The 27,801-nt window shown below is 39.1% G+C and overlaps 1 protein-coding gene across 1 annotated transcript in view; it reads left to right on the forward strand.

Moving 5' to 3' along the window:
• The first annotated feature begins 5,037 nt into the window (after positions 1-5,037).
• PIK3C2A (phosphatidylinositol-4-phosphate 3-kinase catalytic subunit type 2 alpha) overlaps positions 5,038-27,801 on the forward strand; it is a 105,388-nt gene continuing 82,624 nt past the window's right edge. The window contains exon 1 of the mRNA XM_061146702.1: positions 5,038-5,188. The gene's annotated coding sequence lies outside the window, so the exon portion shown is untranslated. The remainder of the gene's footprint in view (positions 5,189-27,801) is intronic.

Consider the following 27,801-nt stretch of genomic DNA (forward strand, 5'->3'; position numbering starts at 1 on the left):
GCCACTTCCGCATTGTTCCCAGCACAGCAGCAACACTGCTCTTTCAGTTCCTCCGTTGAACCACGCGCCTTCCTCCTTTGCTATCTTTGCTCACACTGTTCCCTCTGTCTGGGATGCTTTTCCCCCCTCCTCCTCAATTTCTACTCATTCTTTTTTTTTTTTTTAATTTTTATTTTATTTTTTTATTACTCATTCTTTAAATCTGAGCTCAATGTCATTTCCTCAGGAAATACATTTCTGCCTTCCCTTCTAAATCAGAGAACCCTGTAGTTTTCCTCCATGCCACTTATCACAATTGAAATTAAATGACTTTAATTAGGTGTTTAATATTTGTCTCCCCTGTTGGACTCTGAGTTCTGTGAGGGCAGGGACACCTTATCTTGTTCACTACTTTATCTCCAGCACAGACCACGGTGTCTGACCTATTGAAAATAAGGTCGCTAATTTTTTCCTTCTGTTTTTTGCTGAATGAAACACAGGACAAACACTTCCTATTCTTTCCACAAACTTGAAATCTTTTCATCATCTATACATTTAATCTTCTGAGTGTCATCCCCCTATGCAAAGAAATAGTGGAAAACAATAGAATGGAAAAGACTAGAGATCTCTAGATACCAATGGAATATTTCATGCAAAGGTGGGCACAATAAAGGACAGAAATGACAAGGACCAATTAGAAGCAGAAGAGATTAAGAAAAGGTGGTAAGAATACACAGAAGAACTATACAAAAAAGGTCTTAATGACCCAGATTACCATGATGGTGTGGTCTCTCACCTAAAGCCAGACATCCTGGAGTGTGAAGTCAACTGAGCCTTAGGAAGTAGTACTATGATCAAAGCTAACGGAGGTGATGAAATTCCAGCTGAGCTATTTCAAATCCTAAAAGATGATGCTGTGAAAGTGCTGCACCCAATACGTCAGCAAATTTGGAAAACTCAGCAGCAGCCACAGGACTGGAAAAGGTCAGTTGCCATTCCAGTCCCAAAGAAAGGCAATGCCAAAGAGTGTTCAAACTACTGTACGGTTCAGTTCAGTCACTCAGTCGTGTCTGACTCTTTGAGACCCCAAGGACTGCAGCACGCCAGGCTTTCTTGTCCATCATCAACTCCCAAAGCCTGCTCAAACTCATGTCCATCGAGTCAGTGATGCCATCCAATCATCTCATCCTCTGTCATTGCCTTCTCTTCCTGCCTTCAGTCTTTCCCACCATAAGGGACTTTTGCAATGAGTCAGTTCTTCACATCAGGTCACCAAAGCATTGGAGTTTCAACTTCAGCGTCAGTCCTTCCAATGAATATTCAGGACTGATTTCCTTTAGGATTGACTGGTTGGATCTCCTTGCAGTCCAAGGGACTCTCAAGAGTCTTCTCCAACACCACCGTTCAAAAGCCTCAATTCTTCAGTGCTCAGCATTCTTTATTGTCCAAATCTCACATCCATACATGACTACTGGAAAATCCATAGCCTTGACGAAATGGACCTTTGTTGGCAAAGTAATGTCTCTGCTTTTTAATATGCTGTCTGGGTTGGTCATAGCTTTTCTTTCAAGGAGCAAGCGTCTTTTAATTTCTTGGCTGCAAGGCACCATCTGCAGTTATTTTGAAGCCCAAGATAATAGTCTCTCACTGTTTCCATTGTTTCCCCATCTACTTGCCATGAAGTGATGGGACCAGGTGCCATGATCTTAGTTTTCTGAATGTTCAGTTTTAAGCCAACTTTTTCACTCACCTCTTTCACTTTCATCAAGGGGCTCTTTAGTTCTTCTTCACTTTCTGCCAAAAGGGTGGTGTCATCTGTATATCTGAGGTTATTGATATTTCTCCCGGCAATCTTGATTCCAGCTTGTGCTTCCTCCAGCCCAGTGTTTCTCATGATGTACTCTGCACATAACTTAAATAAGCAGGATGACAATATACAGCCTTGATGTACTCCTTTCCCGATTTGGAACAAGTCCATTGTTCCATGTTCAGTTCTATGATCCATACAGTCAAAGGTTTTGGAGTAGTCAATAAAGCAGTAGTAGATGTTTTTCTGGAACTTTCTTGCTTTTTTGATAATCCAACAGATGTTGGCAATTTGATCTCTGGTTCCTCTGCCTTTTCTAAATCCAGCTTGAACATCTGGAAATTCATGGTTCACATACTGTTGAAGCCTCACTTGGAGAATTGTTCCATGTCCGGTTCTAACTGTTGTTTCTTAACCTGCACTACTGTCCAGTTGCACTCATTTCACATGCTAGCGAGGTATTGCTCAAAATCCTTCAAGCTAGGCTTCAACAGTTTGTGAACCAAGAACTTCCAGATGCTCAAGCTGGATTTAGAAAAGGCAGAGGAATCATATTAAATTGCCAACATCTATTGGATCATAGAAAAAGCAAGGGAATTCCAGAAAAACATCTACTTCTGCTTCACTGACTATGCTAAAGCCTTTGAATTTGTGGATCACAACAAACTGTGGAAAATTCTTAAAGAGATGGGAATACCAGGCCACCTTACCTGCCTTCTGAAAAACCTGCATGCAGGTCAAGAAGCAACAGTTAGAACTGGACATTGAACAACAGACTTGTTCAAAATTGGGAAAGGCTTATTTAACTCCTATGCAGAGTACATCATATGAAATGCCCGGCTGGATGAAGCACAAGCTGGAATCAAGATTTCTAGGAGAAATATCAACACCCTAAGATATGTAGATGATTTCACTCTAATGGCAGAAAGGGAAGAGGAACTAAAGAGCCTCTTGATGAGGGTGAAAGAGGAGAGTGAAAAGGGGGCTTAAAATTCAACATTCAAAAAACTAAGATCATGGCATCTGGTTCCATCACCTCATGGGAAATAGATGGGGAGAGAGTGGAAACAGTGTCAGACTTTATTTTTTTGGGCTCCAAAATCACTGCAGATGGTGACTGCAGCCATGAAATTAAAAGATGCTTACTCCTTGGAAGGAAAGTTATGACCAACCTAGATAAGCATATTAAAAAGAAGAGATGTTGCTTTGCCTTCAAAGGTCTGTCTGGTCAAGGCTATGGTTTTTCCAGTGGTCATGTATGGATGTGAGAGTTGGACTGTGAAGAAAGCTGAGAGCAGAAGAATTGATGCTTTTAAACTGTAGTATTGGAGAAGACTCTTGAGAGTCCCTTGGACTGCAAGGAGATCCAACCAGTCCATCCTAAAGATCAGTCCTGGGTGTTCATTGGAAGGACTGATGCTGAAGCTGAAACTCCAATACTTTGGCCACCTCATGCGAAGAGCTGACTCGTTGGGAAAAGACCCTGATGCTGGGAGGGATTGGGGGCAGGAGGAGAGGGGACGACAGAGGATGAGATGGCTGGATGGCATCACCGACTCAATGGACATGAGTTTGAGTAAACTCCGGGAGTTTGAGATGGACAGGGAGGCCTAGCGTGCTGCGATTCATGGGGTCGCAAAGAGTCAGACACGACTGAGCGACTGAACTGAACTGAACTGATTGATCAGAGCCTATGAAGGAAGTATTGGCTATTCAAGAGCCATAATAAAACAGTAGTAAAATAATGAAGTCTGAATTGCAACAAGGAGCTCACTCAAGCAAGGGCCCTCTGCTGCTGGGACCCAGAGAAAATATTTCTCATAAAAAAAAATATATGAAAGATACAGAAAAGTCAGATAATCCTCCCTCAAAACACCGTGTTCTCTAAAGTCCTGTTTCTTCTTTTAGAAGGCACACTCAGTTCTGGAGCAGAAGCTAGGAAACCAGCCTGAGACAATTGGTTTTCCCCTCCCTTTTTAATCTCTTGAGAAAGAGCTGCCAATTCTAGAAATTCCTCCTTTGATCAGAAGATAAAGCAGAACAATGCTGTAGCACTAAGCAGATTCCTAAGGGACATTCTTCAGGGGTGTGTAAAGCCTGCCTGGAAGTATGTATACAAAGAAGAGAAGGGGAGTTGGTGGAAATGGAGGGGTGGGTAGACTAGAGACGATGGTCACAGCCAGAAGGAATAATCTATACAGTTGCTTCTAGACTCCACAGAGGAGCAACTCCAGCCAGTCTTATTTCCTGGGAGGCATAGGCATGTATATTACAATGATTAAAGGGCTTCATCTAATTAACATCCTCCCTCAAAAAAAAAAAAAAAAAAAGGAAGAAAGAAAAATTCAGATTTATTTTTCACCGTTTGTTGGAGGTGACTTTTTTGTTCTTGTTTTTACTGAGAATTGCAAACTAGCCTATCACATTAGATTGTGAATCTCTGGAAGGAGGTCTGTTTAAAATATAAAAATACGATGGATTAGAGCTAGGACTAAGTTTGAATCATGCCGCCAGCTTCACCGTCTGTAAAACGAGGGTAATTTTTCTATCTGTTTAACATGGTCACGTAATTTTTTTTTTGATGTAACACTTGAAGACTAAATATTTTATGAGCATTGGCTCATTCAATTCTCATGAGGAAGGTATTATTATGGAGATTGTATGTAAAGATAGTTTGTAATGTAGAAAAGAGCCGTCTGGTTCTGAGATATCATTGGGCCACCTTCTCACCTGGCTGTTGTGAGGATTAAATATGATGCGAAAGCACTCCACGTGATGGGCGGACTACTAATTACACACTTGGCAGCACCTGATCCACTGTGAGGAAGCGGTAGACGCTGGCTGGACAGAACGATTTTATATCTTCCCTGTTCCTTTCAATCCTCCAATCACAAACTAATCTCCGCAGGCCTGGGGCCAAAACCACGAATCTGGGAGCTGCAGTCTGGATGGAGGCGAGCGCAGAGTCCCAGAAGAGGGCACGGGAACAGTAAAGTAGTTCGGTGGCTCGGGGGCGCTTTGGACGCCGGGCTTGAGAGGTGGCCGACTGGGGTCCCCGGAGTCCCTCTCTGGTCTGGGGCTGCACAGAGAGACGGCCAGAGCCTGCTGGGCACTATACCCCCGGAGCCGGACTCGTCCGCAGCTACTCGAGTTAGAGCCTCACGCGACCCACCCAAGCCCCGCCCACTACCTCAGGTAGGCCCTCCGCACCAGCCAATCCGGAAGAAGCCTGGGTGCGGAAGGCGGTGCTTTCCCGGCCGGAAGTTACGTCTATGCTTGGCTGGCCGCAGAGTCCGCCGAAGCTCTCGGCAGCGGCTGAAGCGACTCAGTGGAAAATGGCTCGGATTGTTGAGGCTGTGGCGCCTTGGGTTGTGGTGGAGGCAGAGGCTCAGGCAGCGTGAGGTGAGGAACAGTAGGTGCGGCGGGGGCCAGAACCGGGGACCCTGCTCTCCAAAGGCGCTGAAGGGCCCCTGGGGTCTTGGATGGGAGAGTCTCTTGCCGCGGCCCCAAGTCCCCCGGTTGTCCGCTTCTGACCCTCCATCCCGTACTCTTGGCGCTGCCCCAGTCCGACTCACCTCTCGCTGGGCCTTGCTTCCATCCCGGCCGTTGCCAGCTTCCCCTCCGAAGGTGCTCGCATCCCACCATGACCCTCTTGTCGGGGGTGGTGGGTGGGGGGCTCCTGGGAGTTAGTATTGTCCGAAAGGGCGAGGGGAAGCCACCCCCTTGTTCTCGGGACCCGGCTGGAGCCGCGGTGGCGGGTCCTATTCTCTGGTCGAATTGTTGAATTCTGCCGAGTGCGGGTGTTGCACTTCTCAGTTGTGAATCGTCCCCCGCCCCCTCCCCGCTTCTTTTCGCCTCCTTGTCCCATCTCCGGCTTTGGGGGCTACAGATCCGTTTTCTTCTCCACACCCGCCTCCACACCCCCCTCCCCGGTTGCTTTTTTTTTTTTTTGCCGCGAATCCACTTGCTTCAGGAAGACAGTATTATTTCTGTGTGTATTTAGCGCATCATCTTTCTGGGGAGGGCGGTCAGATTAAAAATATTTGCCTAAGTCTTCCTAAGTGACAGAGGAACAATAATTGAAGGATGAAAGCGCATGCTTATTTTCCTCGCTAGATGGTTTGGCTTTAAAAACGAGATTCTGCAGCTTTGGAGTTTTTTTTGGGGGGGGGGGCGGGTGGAGCAGGCATTGAGGGGGGAAATGAGGAAGGAGAAAAATAAGTGAGGAGTAAAGTCTGGAGATAAGGAACGTGGAAGAGATAGCCTGTGCTACTTCTTTCCCTCTGTTAGTCTGATGGAAGTTCAGGTTGTAAGTATATTTTTATTTTGAACAGTGGGTGTTGAATTGAGTGTAAAGTAGGAGACCTTTGTCTTTGAACAAGCTTATTTATTAAAGCAGTACCCTAAAATCTTTCCAGGTGGGTGTCAGGCAGAAAGATGCTGTTGGGAAAATTGTGTAACATTGGAGCAGCAAAGCCACAGATTAGAGGAGATTCAGAAAAAAGAAAGCTATTCTTAGAGGAGTGGTGGAGACTTATTGTGAAAAGAAGGAACGCCGTAGGGAGGTCCAGGAACACTGATTCCAGGCTAGACTTTGTACCTTTGCCTCCTTGGTTGGCTTGTGGTTAAGTTTCCACATAAGACGCCTCTCAGCAACTCTGCTGGGGCTGGGGCTGATGCTCTTATTCAGAGGAGCAAATTAGACCGAAGGTTGAGGTTGAGGTCTGTACTGTTGAAGATAACTGCTTGTTTAATATTATGATAGTTTTTAAGTACTGAAAAGCATTTTGACTGGATTATTTAAATCAAACCTATTTCAAGAGTGATTTTACCTAGATACAAAGCACATAAAGAGCTGCTTCAAGTAATTTTGCCTAAATTAATAGATTCCAAACCAGTTTTTTCTTAGGAAAGTCTCTGATGTGATTGTTTTGTATGCATGTCGGTTGCAGTTTTTCTTGGCAAGCAATATATGTACATTGTTTTCATCCATAGGTTTTACAGTTTTTTCTGTTTCATGGGATATACAAGTTGGCATGCTTGCATTTAGGATTTCTAGAAACTATAACGATGTAATAGTTGTATATTAAGCATATGAGTCATTGTTTCTTCCTTCTGCTGTAAATGATTCTAAAATTTTCAATTAATTGAAGATTGCTACATCAGTTTCCATGTCCAGGAATCGTTCTTTAATCTAGCCCAGTGTTTTTGCACTTAGTAAGCACATTGAGTAAATGAACTTATACCTAACCAAGAATGTTGAATTTCCCAAGAGTTCAGAGTTCTTATCAGAGCATCTGACCAAATTTTTCAGAGCAACAGGGCGAAGCAATTTTTTTTATGCTGTGTAACTTGTGTTTCTTTGCTAGTATTAATTACCTATTTTATTGTATTTGCCATATTCCAAAAATAATTTTAAGGCATGTAAATCATAAAGGTGAATGTTTCAGTACAGTTCATTTACTTGATTTGTTAGTTGTACCTGACTAAGGCTAAAAGTCCATCTTATGGAAGATCTTGCTGTATCCAGAGGGCCTGCAGGGTGCCTGGTACAGCGGTGGTTCTAGGAATAGAAAAACGATGAGATAGTGCTTGTCCTCAATAAGTTCTCTAGTCCATCTGGGGAGACAAACACAAACTAGAACAGTATGATTATAATGGCATGTAAGGATGGTGGATCAAAATACTAAGAATGATGTGATTGTGATCACCTGACCTGAGAGATGGAGAGAGAATGAGTGCCTCTGATTAGGATGGAGGTGCTCAAATTGAGTCTTTTTTTTCTTTTTTGTTCAAATTGAGTCTTAAAGGATGAATTATTTTTATTAATGAGGGAAAGTTAGACATTATCAGCTTCCAGACCCTGCTGAGATACTACCAAGCTGTTTAATACCTCTGGTATCTTGTTTCTTTCATGTTAGAGTTGGACTACATCTAAATCACTGCTGTTTAGTAGAAATATTAAATGAGAGCCACATATGTAAGATATTTTACATTTTCTTGGTAAATCTTTGAAATCTGGTGTTCATTTTACACTTAGAACACATCTTACTTTGGACTAACTACTTGTCAAGCTCTGGTAGCTGTTGTGTTTATTTTTTAATTGGTAAGTCATGCCCCCGACTCTTTTGCGGTCCTGTGGACTGTAGCCCGCCAGACTCCTCTGTCCATGGGATTTCCCAGGCAAGGATACTGGAGTGGGTTGCCATTTCCTTCCCCAGGGGTTCGTCCCTACTCAGGAATTGAACCCGCGTCTCCTGCATTGGCAGGTGGATTCTTTACCATTGAGCCATCTGGGAAGCCCTGTTTGTGTTTAGCATATACCATACTGGACAACCAGTTCAAAAGTATGAAAATTCTGCTTTTCTGTCTTGAATTCTTGCTTGAAAAGGAAAAACAACTCCTATGAGAATTGTATAAATGTAGTCATTTATAATTTCTACTCATTTTGATAGTATTCATACATGCCTTTAGATTGGAATTATACTTGAAAATGATTTGCTCTAGGATATCTTTCAGGTTGTTCATAGAGTTTTTGTTGGGACTAGAAGGAACTGTTTTCCCTGGATCTGGTGCAGTCACATTTTGAAATATCTTTATTTTGTGCTTTTATGTATACTTTGTATCTCTCTTGGTCTCTGCAGTCTGTTCTTTATAACAAGTGATGGATTCAGAACACAATGAGAGAATGTACATGGACATTTTAGGCAGTTAAAATGGAGATTTGTACAATTTTAAACAGCTTTTTGGATTTCTTAAAAACATTAAAAATTTTATTTATTTATTTATTTTTGGCTGTACTGGGTCTTTGTTGCTGTGCAGGCTTTTCTCTATTTGCAGCAAGTGGGAGCTACTCTCTAGTTTCCGTGCAAGGGCTCCTCATCGCAGTGGCCTCTTGTTGCTAAACATAGGCTCTTAGGGCATGTAGGCTTCAGTAGTTGCAGCACATGGGCTCAGTAGTTGCATCCCTGGGGTCTAGATCACAGCCTCAGTAGTGGCACACGGGCATAGTTGCTCTGCAGCATGTGGAGTCTTCCTGGACAAGGGATTGAACCTGTGTCTCCTGAATTAGCAGGCAGATTCTTTACCACTAAGCAGCCACCAGGGAAGCCCAGGATTTCTTAAATTTTTAAATTCAGCTATTTGGGTACAAAAGTGAATGGGGTCTTAAACCACTCTTGATTTTAATAGATTTGAAGGCAATTACCTAGCAGAGTATTTATCTTTTCACCTTGAGAATGAATCCTGCTGCTGCTGCTGCTAAGTCACTTCAGTCATGTCCGACTCTGTGCAGCCCCATAGACGGCAGCCCACTAGACTCCGCCGCCCCTGGGATTCTCCAGACAAGAACACTGGAGTGGGTTGCCATTTCCTTCTCCAGTGCATGAAAGTGAAAAGTGAAAGTGAAGTTGCTCAGTCGTGTCCCGACTCTTCTCGACCCCATGGACTGCAGCCTACCAGGCTCCTCCGTCCATGGGATATTCCAGGCAGGAGTACTGGAGTGGGTTGCCATTGCCTTCTCCATGAGGATGAATTAATATACTGTAAAATTGACAACCCTATTGTTAAACACATAGCTTTTGTTAGTCTTATAATACAAAAGTTACATTATTGATGAATAAATGATGTACAACGCTGATTAATTTGTTGTGCATTGAGTTTGGTTTAAAAAAAAAAAAGGATTATTTTAGTCATGATAACTATGACTAACAACGGTAAAGTAAATAACGTCCTTACATTTGTGTTGATTGATGATTATGGAGCCTGTAATTCTACCCCCCCACCAGCCTTATTTTCTGCGAAGTAAATAGGGCAGGTATTTTTTTCATTTTCTTGAAGAGGAAAATGAGACCCAGTGAAACTGTGACTTGTTTTGGATAATACGTTAGAGATACCGCTTGAACATAGCAGTCTTACAATGCTAAGCCTAGAGTTCTTTTCATTGCATCTCTTCTATGGTGCTCGAATGTTTAGATACATAGCCCTTAACAGATTTTGGAGTGTATTGATGGGTACTTCCTGCCTTGAAGGAACTTATATTCCTTCAAGAGGAGACCAATTACAATACATATAGCAGAAAGTAGTTTAGTTATTAAAAAATTATTAGTGGGAAAGAAAAATGTAAGGGATGGTATTGTTGTTTAGTCGATAAGTCATACCCAACTCTTTTGCGACCCTGTGGACTGCAGTCTGCCAGGCTCCTTTGTCCATGGGATTTCCCAGGCAAGAATGCTGGAGTGGGTTACCACTGTGGTTTAGTTACACGTAAAATTGGGCTTCCCTCGTAGCTCAGTCGGTTAAGAGTCTGACTGCAGTGCAGGAGAACTTGCTTTGATCCCTGGGTTGGGAAGACCCCCTGGAGAAGGAAATGGCAACCCACTTGCCATGAACAGAGGAGCCTGGGGGGCTCCAGTCTGTGGGGTCGCAGGAGTTGGACGTGACTGAGCAACTGAGCACAGGCGCACACACTTAAAACAGATGAGAGTTATCTGGGCAAGGCTTTTTATTTTGAGCAAAGAATTTCGATTTTAAACTATTATTGTAGGAAGAAAGTGATGAAGTGTCAAGGACAGAGCTATTTCAGTGTTCAGGGAACAACTTAGGGAAAACTTAGATAAGAGAAGACATTTAGCTTTAAGGAAGGATTTGCATGGCTCATTTAAAAAGATAAAAGCAACACAGGTGAAGTAGGAGATGAGAATAAATAGACATCTGCAATAAATATTTAGATGCCAGTGGTCAGAATTTTTATATTATTTGGATGATTCAGGAAATCTTAGCACGTGCTCTAAACTTGTGGCTTGAGTAGTGTGGAAGACATGGCTAAGAGTACGGAAAGACAGGTTGTTATCTAATGAGCAGCAGAGAAATTTGAGTTCCTATTGTGAAATCAGTAGGGACTTGATAAGAATTTTACTATGAGAAAAGAATAGGCAATGTTCATAAAGAATTGGTTTGAAAATTTGCAGTATGGGAAATTCTAGTTGAAACAGGTAATTTTAAAAAGTATTTTCCTATAAAAAAACTGAAATTGACAATTTACTTTCAGAAAATGCTAAGAGAAACAGGAAGATGTTAAGTATTGTTAAAGTTGTATTGTGGAGTGAGAGGAAAAAGCAGACAGTCCTTCTAGATAAAAGGGTGGGGAAAATGAGAAGAGACAATAGAAGGAAGTCAAAGATAAGGGTTACTTACCTTCTGTGAGGTGGGAAAAGAACTTGAATGTTGATGGGAGAGATACATCCCATTGGGCTTCCCTCGTAGCTCAGTTGGTATAGAATCTGACTGCAATGCAAAAGACCTGGGTTCGATCCCAGGGTTGGGAAGATTCCCTGGAGAAGGAAATGGCAACCCACTCTGGTATTCTTGCCTGGAGAATCCCATGGACAGAGGAGCCTGGCAGGCTACGGTCTATGGGATTGCAAGAGTCAGACACGACTGAGCGACTAAGCACAAAGCATGAATACCTGTCTAATTAGGGAATTGGGGAATACTTTTTCAAATGTTTTATTTGCAGTTTTGGAAATTATGCAAAGCAGGTATACCCCCCACCCCAGCCCCCATAAACTCTGAAGGAGTTATCTGTAATCAAAACCATAGTGCTGTGAGTAGCCATAACCAGATTGATTTTATTAAATCACTTTATATGTGTTCATAATGTAATTTATAACTGTTCTGACTTTTCTTTTTTGTTTAGTGTGTACATGAATTGAGCAAAGCACTCTTTGTCTTGAGAATGTAGCCTGGTTTCATCTGACTAGATTGCATGATGATATTTATCAGACTAGAATTCTGCCTATATTAAAATACATGACATAAGATTGTAACTGTTCAGATTTTTTTTTTAAAGACAGTTATTAAAAAAAAAAATAAAGACAGTTATTAATGTATAATTTACTTATAGTAAAATGCATCTGTTTTGGGTGTACAATGCTATAAATTATAAGATATAGTGACAGTATGTAACTGCCACTACCACAATTAAAATATGAAATAATTGCATCACTTTAGAAAGTGTCCTTATGCCCTTTGTAAATTGGTCCCTCCCACTCACCCTTCAGTCTCTGGCAGCAACTGATTTTTCTTTTTCACTTCTATAGTTTTGCATTCCAAGAATGGCATATAAAGTTGGCATCATACTATACCTATAGCCTTCTGAATCTGGCTTCTTTCACTTAGCATGTTTTGAGATTCAATATACCCTTTCAACAAAAAGCCAAATTTTTGTAACAGTTTTAGACTACAGAAAAATTGTTAAGATAGTACAGAGAATCCCAACAAACTCTGGACCTGGTTTCCCCTATTACTTTTTATGTATCTACACTATATTTGCTAACTGTCAAGAACAAGATTCTAGAGTGTTTTTTGTCTGGAAGATGTGTGAAGGTTTCTGTTAAGATAACTATCTAATAATTTTTTATTGTAAATTATATATACCAGAATTTGTCATTTAACCTTTTTTTTTTGCTCCCCCCCCCCCAGGCGGCCTCGTTTAACCATTTTTAAGTGTATATTTCAGTGACATTATATTTACAATGTTAATGCAACCATCACCACTATCTATTTCGGAAGTTTATCATCACCCCAAACAGATACTGTACCATTAAGCGATAACTACCCAGTCCCCTTCTTCCTAGCTCCTGGTAATTGCTAATCTACTTTTCTGTCGCTTTGACTTTACTTAATTGCCAGGATATGGAGGCAAGCTCAACTGTCCGTCAGCAGATGAATGGATAAAGATACTCTGTGTGTGTGTGTGTGTGTGTATACACACCATGCAATACTACTTGGCCATAAAGAAGGAAATCTTGCCATTTGTAACAACATGGATAGACTTGGCAGATATTAAGTGAAATAAATCAGACAGAGAAAGACACACATATATCACTTAAATGTAGAATCTAAAAATACAACAAACTATTGACTACAACAAAAAAAGAAACAGACTCACAGATACAGAGAACAAATAAGTGGTGAAGGGCAACATGAGGGTAGAGGATTGAGTGGTACAAACTATTATGTATAAAATAAGCTATAAGGATGTATTGCACAATAGAGGGAGTATAGCCAATATTCTATAATAACTATAAATAGAGTATAACCTTTAAAAATTGTGGGGACTTCTCTGGTGGTCCAGTGGTTTGGACTCTGTATTGTCGCTGCTGAGGGCTCGGGTTCAGGCCCTGGTCAGGGAACTAAGATCCCACAGACCACACGGATTTTTGGGCCAAAAAAATTAGGAAAAAAAGCAAATTATGAATCACTATATTGTATACCTGTAACTTATGTAATATCACACATCAACTATACTTCAGTTTAAAAAAAAAGTGGTAAAATGTGGCTGCAACATTTTATATTCCTGTTTGCAAAGTATGAGGGTTTCAGTTTCTCTGTATCCTCGTCAATGCTTCTTTTCCTTTATTTATTTATTTATATTGAACTATAGTTGATTTACAATCTTGTTTTGACTTCAGGTGTTTGTGGTTATCTTCCCTGGTGGCTTAGCAGTAAAGAATCTGCCTGCCAACACAGGAGATGTGAATTTCATTCCTGGTTGGGGAACATTCCCTGGAGAAGGAAATGGCTACCCACTCCAGTATTCTTACCTGGAAAAAAATCTCATAAACAGAGAATCCTGGTGGGCTGCAGTCCATGGGGTTGCAAAGAGTCAAACATGACTTAGCGACTAAATAACAGTGTATAGTTATACACACACACATACACATATATATATTCTTCAGGTTCTCTTCCCTTATAGGTTATTAAAAAATATTGAGTATAGTTTTCTGTGCTATGTAAGTAGGTCTTGGTTGATTATCTATCCTTTTTAAAAATTATAGTCATTCTAGTAGGTGTGAAATGGTATCTCATTGTGGTTTTGCTTTGCATTTCCCTGATAAGTAGTGATGTTGAGCATCTTTTCATATGCTTATGGCAATAAGTAGCCTTTTTTTTTTTTGGCCATACCTCATAGACATTTGGGAGCTTAGTTCCTCAACCAGGGATCAAGCCTGTGCCCTGTGCAGTGGAAGGATGGAATCTTAACCACTGGACCACCAGGGAAGTTCCTAAGCTACCTTTCAGGTAGCTGAATTAAGCTACCTTTGTTCTACTAATTGAACAGATGTAATGTATTTTTTAAATGCCTGTTATATATATTATATATGTATATAATATTATTATATGTATATTATTTTGATCCTGACAACACTATATCTGTGCTTTACATATGAGAAAACTAAGAAAAAGGCAGATTAAGTAAATTATTTAGGAATACACAGTTAATAAGAAGGAGGTGTGATATTTGAGCTTGGGTCTACTAAAAAAAATGCTACTTCATTTTTTCTTCTTCATTATCACTTTTGTTTTATAAAACTAGTAATTTTCATGCATTTGATGTCATGTGAAAACAAGATTTTGTGAGCCATAGAAATTGACAGTTTGGGAGAAAAATTTCAGAAGTATTCATGTCATTTTCATTATTATTATTCCTTATTTGGGGGTTCTCAGTTGTATTTTTTCCTACCTTAAACCATGTTGGAAATGGAAGCATATACCATAACAACACAAAAAGCTTACTGTTATTTGCCATGTTGGAATTGGGGTAATGTCAGAGTATATTTAATGATTCATGTTAAATGAATGAACAATAAAGTAGTCCAAAGTTCACTAATTATCTTCACAAAGCAGTACTACTGTTGGGATTCTGGGTTAGATTGAAAACTGCTTTGGCAGTAAAATGTCTTTGTACAGGTCCTCTTGCTGTAACAGTATTTCCCTCTCTGTCCCCCTCCCAAACACATACAGTTATACACATATGCAGATACAGAAAGTTGTTCTGGGTGAATGCTCTGATTATGAGTCTCTTATGTGTAGAATGCTGCTAAGGGGTGAAGGTGATAGAATGACTGCTAGTGCTTATTAGACTGCAATGTAGCTGTTGCTTTTTGTCAAAATGGAAGAATTAAGCCATTTATTAATTGCTTATAATCTTTGGGCAAAGCAAAATTGTAAGTGTGGTATAGAGGTTAAAGAATACAAGATCCAGGCTAAGGCCATACATCTTTAAACTTGTGGAGAACCTTGGGAGACTCTTAGCTTTTCCCATGACTTCACTGTTTTCTTATGTCCAGGTTATGGCTCCAGTTTAATCTTTTCCCTCATTCCACTATTAAAAATATTATCCCCCATCTAAATCATTCTCTATCATGCTACTTTTTGCCTCCACTTTATTTACTGTCTAAACTTATTTTCATTTGTTTAAACGAAGCCACTTATTTCCAGTGCTGTCATTCTAATTCAGGTTATTGCTAATTCTTTCCTATACCGGTTCAATTGTTTGTCAATTGATTTCCTGGTTTCTGTTTTTGTTTTTCTTACGTCTGTTTTTTGCAGAGCAAACAGAGATCTTTGAACAATGCAAATCAGATCACATGAATGTCTCTGCATAAAACACACCTTCAGCTTCTTATTATACCTAATAATTGAGTATACTGGTTTTCCCCTCCTTGGAGGTATATTAAGTTTAACTATAAAAGTTCATATTGGTAGATGGAAATTTTAGGTTTTTTTTTTTTAGAGAAGATTCTTAGGTGGAGAGGAATTGAACTTGATGGTTTAACTTATTCTTAATTTTATAAAAAAAAATTCATTAAAATCTACAGAGTAAAATTAAGTTAGGTTGAAATGAAGAAGTTTGATTGTGGCATACCCTAAACCTAGAAATATAACTGTACACATTTAACATATCTAAATTTGGAGAAAAATGATTAAATTGTACAAGAGAAATAATTATAGAAACCTCCCTGGTTTCTTTAGGAACAGGCTCTGTAGATAACTATATTGATTTGACAATGTTAGTAAAAACTGAAGCCATTTCTTTCAAGTAGTTTAATCTACATTACTTTGCAACCCCATTAGGTTAATTCTCTGGTATATTTTTATCCTGGTTGGGCTTCACTTAAATTTGTTTGACTGATGACCTGCTTCACTTATAGAAAGTTCTTGGTCATTTTCTCTTCAAATTTGTTCTTTTCAGTCTTTCCTCGCCTGGGACTGCAATTACATATGAAGTGAAAGTTGCTCAGTTGTGTCCAACTCTTTGCGACCCCATGGACTGTAGTCTGCCAGGCTCACCTGTCCATAGAATTCTCCAGGCAAGAATACTGGAGAAGAGAACTAGGTAGCTATTCCCTTCTCCAAGGACTCTTCCCAACCCAAGGATCGAACCCAGGTTTCCTGCATTGCAGGGGGATTCTTTACCGTTTGAGCTACCAGGGAAACCCAAGAATACTGGAGTGAATAACCGTTCCCTTCTCTAGGGGATCTTCCCAACCCAGGGATTGAACCCAGGTCTCCTGCATTACAGGTGGATTCTTTACTAGCTGAGGTACCAGGGAAGCCCCCAATTACATGTATGTTATTTATTTATTTATTTATTTCACTTTTCACTTTCTTTTTTTTTTTTTCCATTTATTTTTATTCGTTGGAGGCTAACATGTATGTTAGACCATTTGAAATTGTTCAGTAGAATTCAGGCATGCTATTACCTCTCCTCCTCTTTTTTTCTCTTTTAGTTGGAATATTTTCTATTGATTTGTCTTTGAGTTTACCAGTCTTCTTTGTTGTTAAGTCTGTCTAATTAATCCTTCATTTCTGATACATTTTTCTTTCCTAATATATTTTTTGGGTTCTTCCTTTTTTTTAAAAAAAATAATTTGTATTACTCTGCTGAAATTCTCCCCTGCTTCATGTGTATCATCTACCTTTTCTGGTAAATTTAGTATTTTCGTCCAGATTACTTTAAAAGTTCCCATTTGACAATTTCGACGTTTGGGCCTATCTGTGTCTGCTTATTTTGACTGCCTCTTCCATGGGCCACATTTTCTTGTTTGTCTTGTAATCTTTGATTATATGCCAGACAGCTTATCTAAATTTGGATCCTGAAATTTATTTTTTACTTACTTAATATTTACCTCCAAAATACTCTTTATTCTGTCAGGCCACTAAATTGATAGTCTGATTTATAAGTCAGAGGGGTCTGTGCTTTGTTGCAGCTTTTAATTTGATTTGGTTCACCACTGCATTGAAATAGTTTGGGGCAGAATCATAACTTTCTCTTTAGTAGAATTTGAGATCTGAGTATTGGCTTGATTCCAGAGATTGGTTTTGTAGCCTTCCTGCCAGCTTTTAGGTTGCTGGAAGTCTCTTTGTTGTCTAGTCTTGCTTTCTGTGTTTCATTGGATCTCTGTTTCCATTATCCCAGCCTCTGGAGGGCAGCTGTCTTAGAGTATGTAAAAGTCTGGGATGCCTTGGAGGGCTTTTTCTTAGCTCTCTGCCATGTCCAGAGCTATTGGTAGCTGGAAACTTGGAGAGCTCTGATGGGTTTCTCCCTGCTCACCTCCCCAGTCCTTTTTAGCAGGTGGCTGCCTTGTACTTCAGGGAGGCCCACACACCTCACCAGGGGAATCTCTTTCAGCTTTTCTGTCCTGCTTCCAGCTTTCAGTGTGCTACCTATGCATTTTAGTACTTAGTATTTTCCCCATGGGAAAGAGTTGATGAGTGGGTATAGACTTGTTCCATGTCTGGGGGTTCTTGTAATTCTTTATCTAGTACTTTAGACCACTCTGCCTTGCCTCTACCAATCCTCTGAATTCTAACCTGTCATGCTAGCCTCCATGTGATTGTTAGAAGTCTGGCTTATTTCACTTTATCCTGTCTACAGTGCATTCCTTCTCTCCCTGCTGTGTTAGGGTTGAGAGTAGTGATGGGCCTGATTTGAAGGGTTTGTCAGTTTCTGGAATTTAATTCATTTGGTTTTTTATTTTTTTTTATTTTTTATTTTTCCAGTGTCATTTGGTTTTTTAATGTTCTCTGCTCTCTGATGTCTTAAAACAATTTTTTTTAAAGCATTTTTGGCTTGTTTTTCATTGTTGGGGTGAGAGTGACAGTCTCTTGCCACTTTGTGTATTCTAGTAAGAGAAAATTTATATTACATATTTATCACATTCATATTAAAATAGTAAAGCTTGAAATATCTAAAACTCTACCAAGGTTTAGATGAAAGTGTTAGTCGCTCATCACATCTGACTCTTTGTGACCCCATGAACTGTAGCCCACCAGGCTCCTCTGTCCATGGGATTCTCCAGGCAAGAATGCTGGGTTGGGTTGCCACAGGCCGGTTCTTTACCATCTGAGTTTACTTTCTATCATTGGCTCTTCCCAGTCCTCCATTTTTAGGTATTCACTTAGTAATTCCTTACCTCTGTCACCTGTCTCCTAAGGTAACTCTTCCTTTCCAAGTCAGACCCACGCATCTATGTTTCTGATTCTCTTATTCATCTATACCCAGTATCTGAGCTAGTATTAATATTTATCTTCTATCTCTTGTGCCTTTCAGTCTTTGTGCCCTGAATCCTCTTCAACCTACCACGTGTTGAAATTGCTTCCCATTTTCAACAGCCATTCCTGATACCTCCTCCTATCTACCTAGTTCCCTTTCAAAGAATATGCCCTTTTTATGTGTAATTCCTTACTTTATCAGTTTTCATACCTGTCTAAATCACTAATGAGAATCTGAGAGTGGGAAATGAGGAATGACTGCTAATGGGTAAGAGTTACACTGGGGGGTGATGAGAATGTTCTGAAGTCTGATAGTGGTGATGGTCACACAACTCTGAATATATCAAAAATAACAGTATGCTTTAAGTGGATGAATTTTATAAGTTAATTACATATCAATAAAGTTGTTAAGATAATCCCAAATGAGGTCTTCTAGAGTTTTTTCAGTCTTCATCCTGTATCCATCTCTATAGCTTCTCCATTTTAGGACATCCTGTTCCCTTATTTTTCTGTTACCAGTCTTTACACCTATCTGTTATTTTCCTTTGACCTTTTATTTTCTGTTTAAGTATTTGTGGCCCTCATGATTTCTCTTTTTCTCTCTTCACCCTGTACATTATCTCCGTGCAGTCTCAATTACTTTCATGACTTCAGGCCTTTAGTTTTACATAGATAACAACTAAAGGTCATCTCTAAATTGCTCTGTTGAGCCCAAGGCCAGTATTTTAAGTCAGCAAGCAGACATGAACTGTATATCCCACATGTACTTAAAATAATAATGTGTTTCAGTCTGTCTAAAAAGCATGTGGCTCCGAAGAACAGTTCTGAAAATATGTACACATGATTTTCTTCCCTCAGAGAAAGAAATTCATGGTTTGTTACTTGGCACATTTGAGATGATTTCTAAGTACTTTAAATGAAAACAAATGCAACAAGAGTGGATTAAAAATCTTTCTCTTAGGTTAAAATGTTTGTTTTGAGTATATTTTTGTGTACTCTTGAGTATGTTACGGAATACAGAAGGCACTCCCCAGTGAAGAACTGCTTCCTGCTTGTTCCAAGACTGTTCTAGGTGCTTAGGGATACAAATATGAATCCAGCAGTTAAATTCCAGCTTCATGAAATTTGTAGTCTAGTGGGGAAACATGGATAATAATATAAGTAAAATATGCAGTATATTGGATGGTGCTATGTGCTAAGAAGAAAATTAGTAAACTGCATAGGCAGTTGAGTTAGCGAACATTGTGGTTATAACTAGGTTATCAGGGAAGACTTTAATCATATGGTACTTTCTCAGTGGAAGACTTGAAAGGAGGTGAAGAGGGAGCCATTCAGCTCCCCAGGGGAAAAACAGTCCAGTCAAAGGAAACAAAGGAACAAAAGCTCTGAGTGAGAAGCATATGTATTTGAGGAACAAGGAGACAAGTGTGACAGTAGCAGAGAGGTGAGTTTTAGGAGAGACGAAAGGGTGACTAGATTTTAGAGTGCCTAGTGGACTTTTACAAAGATTTTATCTTTTCTCTGAGTGAGATAGGAACAACTGCAAGTTCTCAGCATAGGGGTGAGATGACCTTTTTCAGTATCATTCTGGGTGCTGTGTTGAGAATAGTGTGAAGGGGTAGGATAGAAGGGTGATGGAGACAGATTGGGAGGCTATGTCACTAACGCAGGTAAGAGATGATGGTTGGTCTAGGATGGTAGCAAGAATACAATGAAGAAATGCCTAAATTCAGAAATACTTGAAAGTAGAGCCTTTAAGCTTTTATACACATATCCATAACTATTTCATAGAGCCACTACCAAACTTTACTGCCTTCCTGACATGCTATAATTGAATTAAGATTTTGTAGTTTAATTCAAATAAGCAAAATAAATATACTGGACTTGCATACAATTGTGAGGGTATACAGTCATCCCTCTCACTGATAGGAATATCTTACTATGTGTTTTTAAATGCAGTTAATATTTTTTAAGTGCATTGATCATGTTATGTGTGCAGTGCCTATGAAGTGATTCACAGATGGTGAAAATTTGAGAAACCATATTTTATAGTTTGTTGTTTTCTTTTATGTCTTAACACTTCCCCCATATCCCTTAATGACTTAGGGCAGTGTCCTTAATTTAGCCTAATAGACTGGCAAATGAAAAAGGATAGTATAGCTGTTACTTGTATTTTTTTTTAATGGCATCACTAAAAAGGTGAACTTCTTGTGTTCATATAATTTGCCGTGTGGGGGTAAGGAAAAAAACTCACATGCAATTCATAATGCAGATGTTCTTTATTTTTCACACGCCACGTGTGATATAGAAAAGAAAGTTCAGTATTTTAAATATTTGGGAAGTGGATTCTTTTTTATTGTGAAATAACAGAAAAAAGTTCACAAATCATATATGATTATTTAAGAAATAGTAATTGTAAAACAAACTCTTGTGTAACCAGTTGTGACTTTATAGACTAAAATACTGCTGGTATTCTGGAAGTCCCCTGTGTTCTTCTCCCTTATAAATCTGTCCCTCCTTCCATGAGTAACCTCTATTCTAACTTTTGATAATCATTTCCTTTTCTTTGAGGTTGCACTGTACATAAGCATTCTTAAACACTAGACGGTATAGTTTTTCATGTTTTTGAACTTTATATGGACGAAATTTTTGTATTTTTGTCTCTCCCTTTGCCCCTCTGGTGGCTCAGATGGTAAACAATCAGGCCTGCAATGCAGGAGACCTGGGTTCAATCCCTGGGTTGGGAAGATCCCCTGGAGAAGGGAATGGCAACGCACTCCAGTCTTCTTGTCTGGGATATTCCATGAACAGAGGAGCCTGGTAGGCTACAGTACATGGGATTGCAAAGAGTTAAGAGATGACTGAGCGACTAACACTTTCACTTTGTTTAGCATTATTTTTCTAAGTTTTATCTTTTCTTTTTTTTTTAAGAGTTTGTTCTGAGGACAGCTATACTGTCACTCTCACAGAAGTCCTTCCCTCACACTTCTTACAGACTCTTGTGATATTGGCTACACTTGCCTTGAGTTTAATTCTATTACTCCTTGAAGATAGGGACTGTATTTCTCAGGTGCCTCTTCATAATATATCCATTGCACCTTGTACAATTCCTAGCAATGGTGGTGGTGAAGTAGCTAAGTCCTGTCTGACTCTTGCAATCCCATGAATTGTAGCCCACCAGGCTCTTCTCTTAATGGGATTTCCCAGGCTAGAGTACTGGAGTGGATTGCCATTTCCTTTTCAAGGGAATCTTCCCTAGCTAGGGATCGAACCCAGATCTCCTACATTGCAGGTAACCTCCTGCTTTACAGGCATTCTTTACCAACTGATTCTGAGCCACCACAGAAGCCCTGATCCATTTTTTAATAGTTCTAATTCATTCTTTGGCACTGATGTACAGAATTCCGTTGAATGAATTACAATATAAAGAAAAGTAAATATTTGGTCTTTGTCCCTAGTTCCTGTCATGCAACTCCTAAAACTCTTGGACTCTCCAGACCAATTTCTTTTGTATACTAATAAGATGACTATTGTATGGGATCCCTGGATAATTTCTGAATGAGGGCTAGTTGCCAGGAAGACCAAGGTGTGACTGCTGGGTTGGAACTTCCAGCTCCACCCCCTGACCTCTGGGGAAGGGACTCTCCACTGCTGGAAACTGAACTAATCAATGACAAGTGATTTTATCAACAATGCCTATGTAATAAAATCTCTGTAAAAGCTCTATGCAGTCAGCAAAAACAAGACCAGGAACTGACTATGGCTCAGATCATGTACTCCTTATTGCAAAATTCAGACTTAAATTGAAGAAAGTAGGGGGAAACCACTAGATCATTCAGATCTGACCTAATTAAATCCCTTAAAATTATACATTGGAAGTGACAAATAGATTCAAGGGATTAGATCTGATAGACAGAGTGCCTGAAGAACAATGGACGGAAATTCATGACATTGTACAGGAGGCAGTGATCAAGACCATCCCCAAGAAAAAGAAATCCACAAAGGCAAAATGGTTGACTAAAGAGGCCTTACAAATAGCTGAGAAAACAAGAGAAGCTAAAGGAAAAGGAGAAAAGGAAAGATATACCAATCTGAATGCAGAGTTCCAAAGAATAGCAAGGAGAGATAAGAAAGCCTTCCTAGAATGATCAGTGCGAAGAAATAGAGGAAAACAATAGAATGGGAAAGACTAGAGATCTCTTCAAGAAAATTAGAGATACCAAGGGAACACGTCATGCAAAGATGGGCACAATAAAGGACAGAAATGGCATGGACCTAACAGAAGCAGAAGATATTAAGAAGAGGTGGCAAGAATACACAGAACTATACAAAAAAGATCTTTATGACCCAGATAACCACGATGGTGTGATCACTCACCTAGAACCAGACACCTGGAGTGCAAAGTCAAGTGGGCCTTAGGAGGCATCACTATTGCTAGTGGAGGTGATGGAAATCCAGCTGAGCTGTTTCAAATCCTAAAAGATGATGCTGTGAAAGTGCTGCACTCAGCATGCCAGCAACTTTGGAAAATTTTGCAGTGCCCACAGGACTGGAAAAGGTCAGTTTTCATTCCAATCCCAAAGAAAGGCAATGCCAAAAAATGTTCAAACTACCACACAATTGCACACATCTCACATACTAGCAAAGTAATGCTCAAAATTCTCCAAGCGAGGCTTCAACAGTATGTGAACCCTGAACTTCCAGACGTTCAAGCTGGATTTAGGAAAGGCAGAGGAACCAGAGATGAAATTGCCAACATCCTTTGGATCATCGCAAAAGCAAGAGAGTTCCAGAGAAACATCTTCTTCTGTTTTATTGACTATGTCAAAGCCTTTGACTGTGTGGATCACAACAAACTGTGGAAAATTCTGAAAGAGATGGGAATACCAGACCACCTTACCTGCCTCCTGAGAAATCTGTATGCAAGTCAAGAAGCAATAGTTAGAACCAGACATGGAGCAGCAGACAGGTTCCAAATTGGGAAAGGAGTATATTATGGCTGTATATTGTCACCCTGATTATTTAACTAGTATGCAGAGTTCATCATGCAAAATGCTGGGCTGGATGAAGCACAAACCGAAATTAAGATGGCTGGGAGAAATATCAATAACCTCAGATATGCAGATGACACCACCCTTATGACAGAATGTGAAGAGGAACTAAACAGCCTCTTGATGAAAGTGAAAATAGGAGAGTGAAAAAGCTGACTTAAAACTGAACATTCAGAAAACTAAGATGGCATCCACTCCCATCACTTCATGGCAAATAGATGAGGAAATGATGGAAACAGTGAGCGACTGTTTTCTTGGGTTCCAAAATCACTGCAGATGGTGACTGCAGCCATGAAATTAAAAGATGCTTGCTCCTTTGAGGAAAAGCTATGACCAACCGAGACAGCATATTAAAAAGCAGAAACATTACTTTGCCGCCAAAGATCCATCTAGTCAAGGCTATGGTTTTTCCAGTAGTCATGTATGGATGTGAGAGTTGGACTGTAAAGAAACCTGAGCACTGAAGAATTGGTGCTTTTGAATGGTGGTGTTGGAGAAGACTCCTGAGAATCCCTTGGACCCTTGGACTGCAAGGAGATCCAACCAGTCAATCCTAAAGGAAATCAGTCCTGAATATTCATTGGAAGGACTGATGCTGATGCTGAAGCTGAAGCTCCAATACTTTGGCCACCTGATGCAAAGAACTGACTCATTGGAAAAGACCCTGATGCTGGGAAAGACTGAAGGCAGGAGGAGAAGGGGATGACGGAGGATGAGATGTTGGATGGCATCACTGGCTCGATGGACATGAGTTTGAGCAAGCTCTGGAAGTTGGTGATGGACAGGGAAGCCTGGTGTGCTGTAGTCCGTGGGGTTGCAAAGAGTCAGACACGACTGAGTAACTTGCACTGAACTAAGAAGTTCTTAAAATGATGGGGTTCAGGGAGCTTCCAGGTTAGTGAGCACATTGAGGTGCTGGGGGGATGGTACCTCCAGAGAAGCCATGGAACCTTCAAGCACTTCCCCACCCCCAACGTTGTCCTATACATTTCTTCCATTGGCTGTTCCTGAATAGTTTACTCCGTAATAAACTGGTAATGGTAATAAGTAAGCTGTTTTCCTGTGTTCTGTGAACCTTACTAGCAGTTTATCAAACCTGAGGTGGGATCCTGGGAACCCCTGATTTGAACCCAGGTTGAACAATAATGTGGGTAACCTCGGAATCCAGTACTTGAAACTGGCTCCTGCAGTGAGAGCAGTCATTGTGGAACTACTGTGCCTGTAAACCTGTGGATTCTGACATTAACTCTGGGTAGGTGGTGTCTGAATTGAATTGTAGAACAGCCAGTTGGTGTATGGAGAGTTGGAGAACTCTTCAGAGTGGGAAAAAACCCCACATATTTGGTGTTTGGAGTGATGTGAGTAGAAACAGACCATGAACGTATTTCTCTTTCATCCATGTTTGGATTGGTGAAAATTAGGGTGGTTTTTTCCTGTTTGGGGCTATTATGGGCCATGTTATTTTAAAGTTCTTATGCATATATTTTGTGCACATATGTGTGAGTTATTCTAAAATATATACACTGGAATGTAATTACTGGGCCTTAGAGTAAGGGTATCTTTAACTTTTCTATATGATCCATGTTTGTTAAACAACTGTACCAATTTACATTTGTCCTAGCAAAGTGTCTGTTTTCCCGGTTGTTTTACATTCTTGTTAGTATTATAAGACTTAAACTTTTCCCCCAGGGTTATGTATGTGTCATGGTATCTTACTGAGGTTTTAATATGCATTTCCGTGTTTACTTCTAAGATTTAACCTTTTCTTCATGTATTTATTGGTTATTGGGTTTCTTTTTCATTAAGTTTTTGTCTTTGTTTTTCTTTTAGATCATCTGTTTTTCTTTTTAATTTGTAGGAGTTATTTAATCCAGGATTTGAATCCTTGGTTGCTCAGTCACTCAGTCGTTGTCCTACTGTTTGCCACCCCATGGACTATATAGCCTGCCAGGCTTCTCTGTCCCTGGAATTTTCCAGGCAAGAATACTGGAGTGGGTTGCCATTTCCTATTCCATTGAATCCTTTGGTTGCATGTTAAAAATATTTTCCTTTCTGTGGCTTGTTTTTATCATTCTCTCTCTCTCTCTTTTTTGAAATACAGTTGATTTATAATGTTGTGTTAGTTTCAGCTGTACAGATCTCCTTGGTGTCTTGATGGGTGAAAGTCCTGGATTTGACTATAGTCTAATTTATTACTTTTTTCCTTGTGGTTTGTTCTCATATCTTACTTAAGAAAATTTCCCTTTCTCTGATTTTAAAAACTTTATAGTTTTTCCTTTCAAAGTTTGGTATTTGGCTTCCCTTGAGTTGATTTTTTGCTTAAGGAGTTCAGGAGGAGTCCATTTCATTTTTCCTGCATTTGTTCTAGCACCATTTATTGAAAAGACAGTTCTTTCTTGTGCTCTGAAATGCCTCTTTTTTTTTTTTTTTTTTTTTAAATCAGGCATCTGTGTATATGTGTCTGTTTCTGGGCTGTTAACATGATATTTAGATTTATCTCTTCCTGCATAAATACCATGCTATCTTTAGTAAAATGAGCTTTGTAGTAAGTCTTTAATGGATAGTGCAAGTCCTTTCACTTTGTTCTTTTTCAAGAAAGTCTTGGCTGTTTTGACCCTTTTGGTTACTGTATAAATTTCAGAATCATCTTGTCAAATTTTATATTAACAGACTGCATTTTGATTGGGACTACATTGAACCTGTAAATCTGTTTCAGGAGAAGTGGTATCTTTATAAAATTGTCTTCAAATCTGTAAATGTGGGAAAATATCCACTACATTGAAATAGTCAATATTTGTCAGTAAACTTTTATAATTTTCCCTACAACTTGTGAATTACATATATTAATGGGTTTCATGTGTGTGAACTTACTAATAGTATACTAATATTATAAATATTAGTATATATAATATAAATATAATATAAATATAAATAATATATTATAATATAATATAATTATTATATTTATATTATAATATAAATAGTATACTAATAGTATAAATATTGCTTTTTTGAAAATTGCCTTTTCTAACCATTCCTTGTGGGTATATGGAAATATAATTAATTTCAATATCATTTCCAGCAACTTTGCTAAGCTCTGAATTCTATTAGTTATCTGCATGTTCTTTGGATTTTTTGCTTTATCAGAAAATGGTATTTTGTTTCTTCCTCTTTGATCCTGTCATGTTTCTTTTTCTTGCCTTTCTGTGCTGTCTCAGTTCAGTTCAGTTGTTCATTAAGTTTTCACCTTTCTACTTTTCTAGCATCATTTAAAACTATAATTTTTCCTTTACCTGCTGTTACATGTATCTAACAAGCTTTGGTATGATGAATTTTTTCCCCTCTCTCTGTGTTTGTTATCAGTTTGGTATAAAATTAGGTTTAGTATAAAATTGTTATTACCTCAACATGAGTAAAGTTAAGTGTCTTTACTTTTTTATGACCAGCCTATTCAAACTTTTTGTACATTTTCCTATAAGGTTGTTTTTCTTTATGGGCTTTATGTTATGAAAGTAGTTCTTTCTGTGTGATGTAAGTAGCAAATATTTTTCCCCAGTTTGTTCTTTCATTGACATTCTTAATGGTTACTTTATTTTTATGTAACTTTTCAGCACCTAGAACAGTGCCTGGTGCATAACATACACCTAGTGAATATTTATTGAAAAGATGAATAAATTCAGTGGTGCTTAAATGATAAAAGTTATCTTTTAAAATATGTATTTGAATATTCTCTCATGACTTCTAGGTTTCTGAATCATATTACTAACAGCAGCCTCTTATGTTGATGTTATGTAGGAATTCGGTGTTTCTTCAGTTTTATGATTCTACGTTTTAAGTGTTTTTTTAAGATTTATTTATTTTTATTTTTTTGGCTGTTGTGGGTCTTTGTTGCAGCATGTGGGCTTTCTCTAGTTGTGGCAAGCGGAGGCTGCTCTTCTTGCTGTGTGTGCGCTTCCCGTTGCAGCGCCTTCTCTTGTTGCAGCGCCTAGGCGATAGGCACTCCAACTGCTGAGGCGTGTGGGCTCAGTAGTTGTGGCACACAGGCTTTCTTGCTCCTGGTATGTGGGATCTTCCCAGATCAGGGATCAAACCAGAGCCCCTTGTGTTGCAAGGTTGATTCTTAACCACTGGACCACCAGGGAAGCCCCCTATGATTTTTCTTTTTAAACAGTTAAATATTTAATCTTTTTGTAATTTATCCTGTGTGATCAGTTGTGAACATGTTTCTCTATGAAATGTTAAGTTTTCTAATTGTAAAAGGCTAATTGGAAATTATATACTTTAAAAATAGAAAAGTTGCAAAGGATGATAAGGTAGTCCTTAGTAAAACATCCCATTTATATTTTTCTTATTGATTATATATTGAAATAATAATATTCTGGATATAATGGATTAAACAGTTTATTAAAATTAATTTCACCTTTCTTTTAGTTATTGTAGCAATAAAAATTTTAAATTCCATATGTGACTTGCATTCTATTTCTGTTGAACTGTGGTACTCCAGCCAACCTTATCCAACCCCTGAACATTGTGTTGCATTTTTTTTTTGTCTTTGACAGATTTGTATAGTGCCTAGTACCAAAGTACTTGATTTTTTATTATGAGATATTTTCCCCCTCCATG

This window comes from Dama dama, chromosome 1 (assembly GCF_033118175.1).
Source record: "Dama dama isolate Ldn47 chromosome 1, ASM3311817v1, whole genome shotgun sequence".
NCBI classification, from domain to species: Eukaryota; Metazoa; Chordata; class Mammalia; order Artiodactyla; family Cervidae; genus Dama; species Dama dama.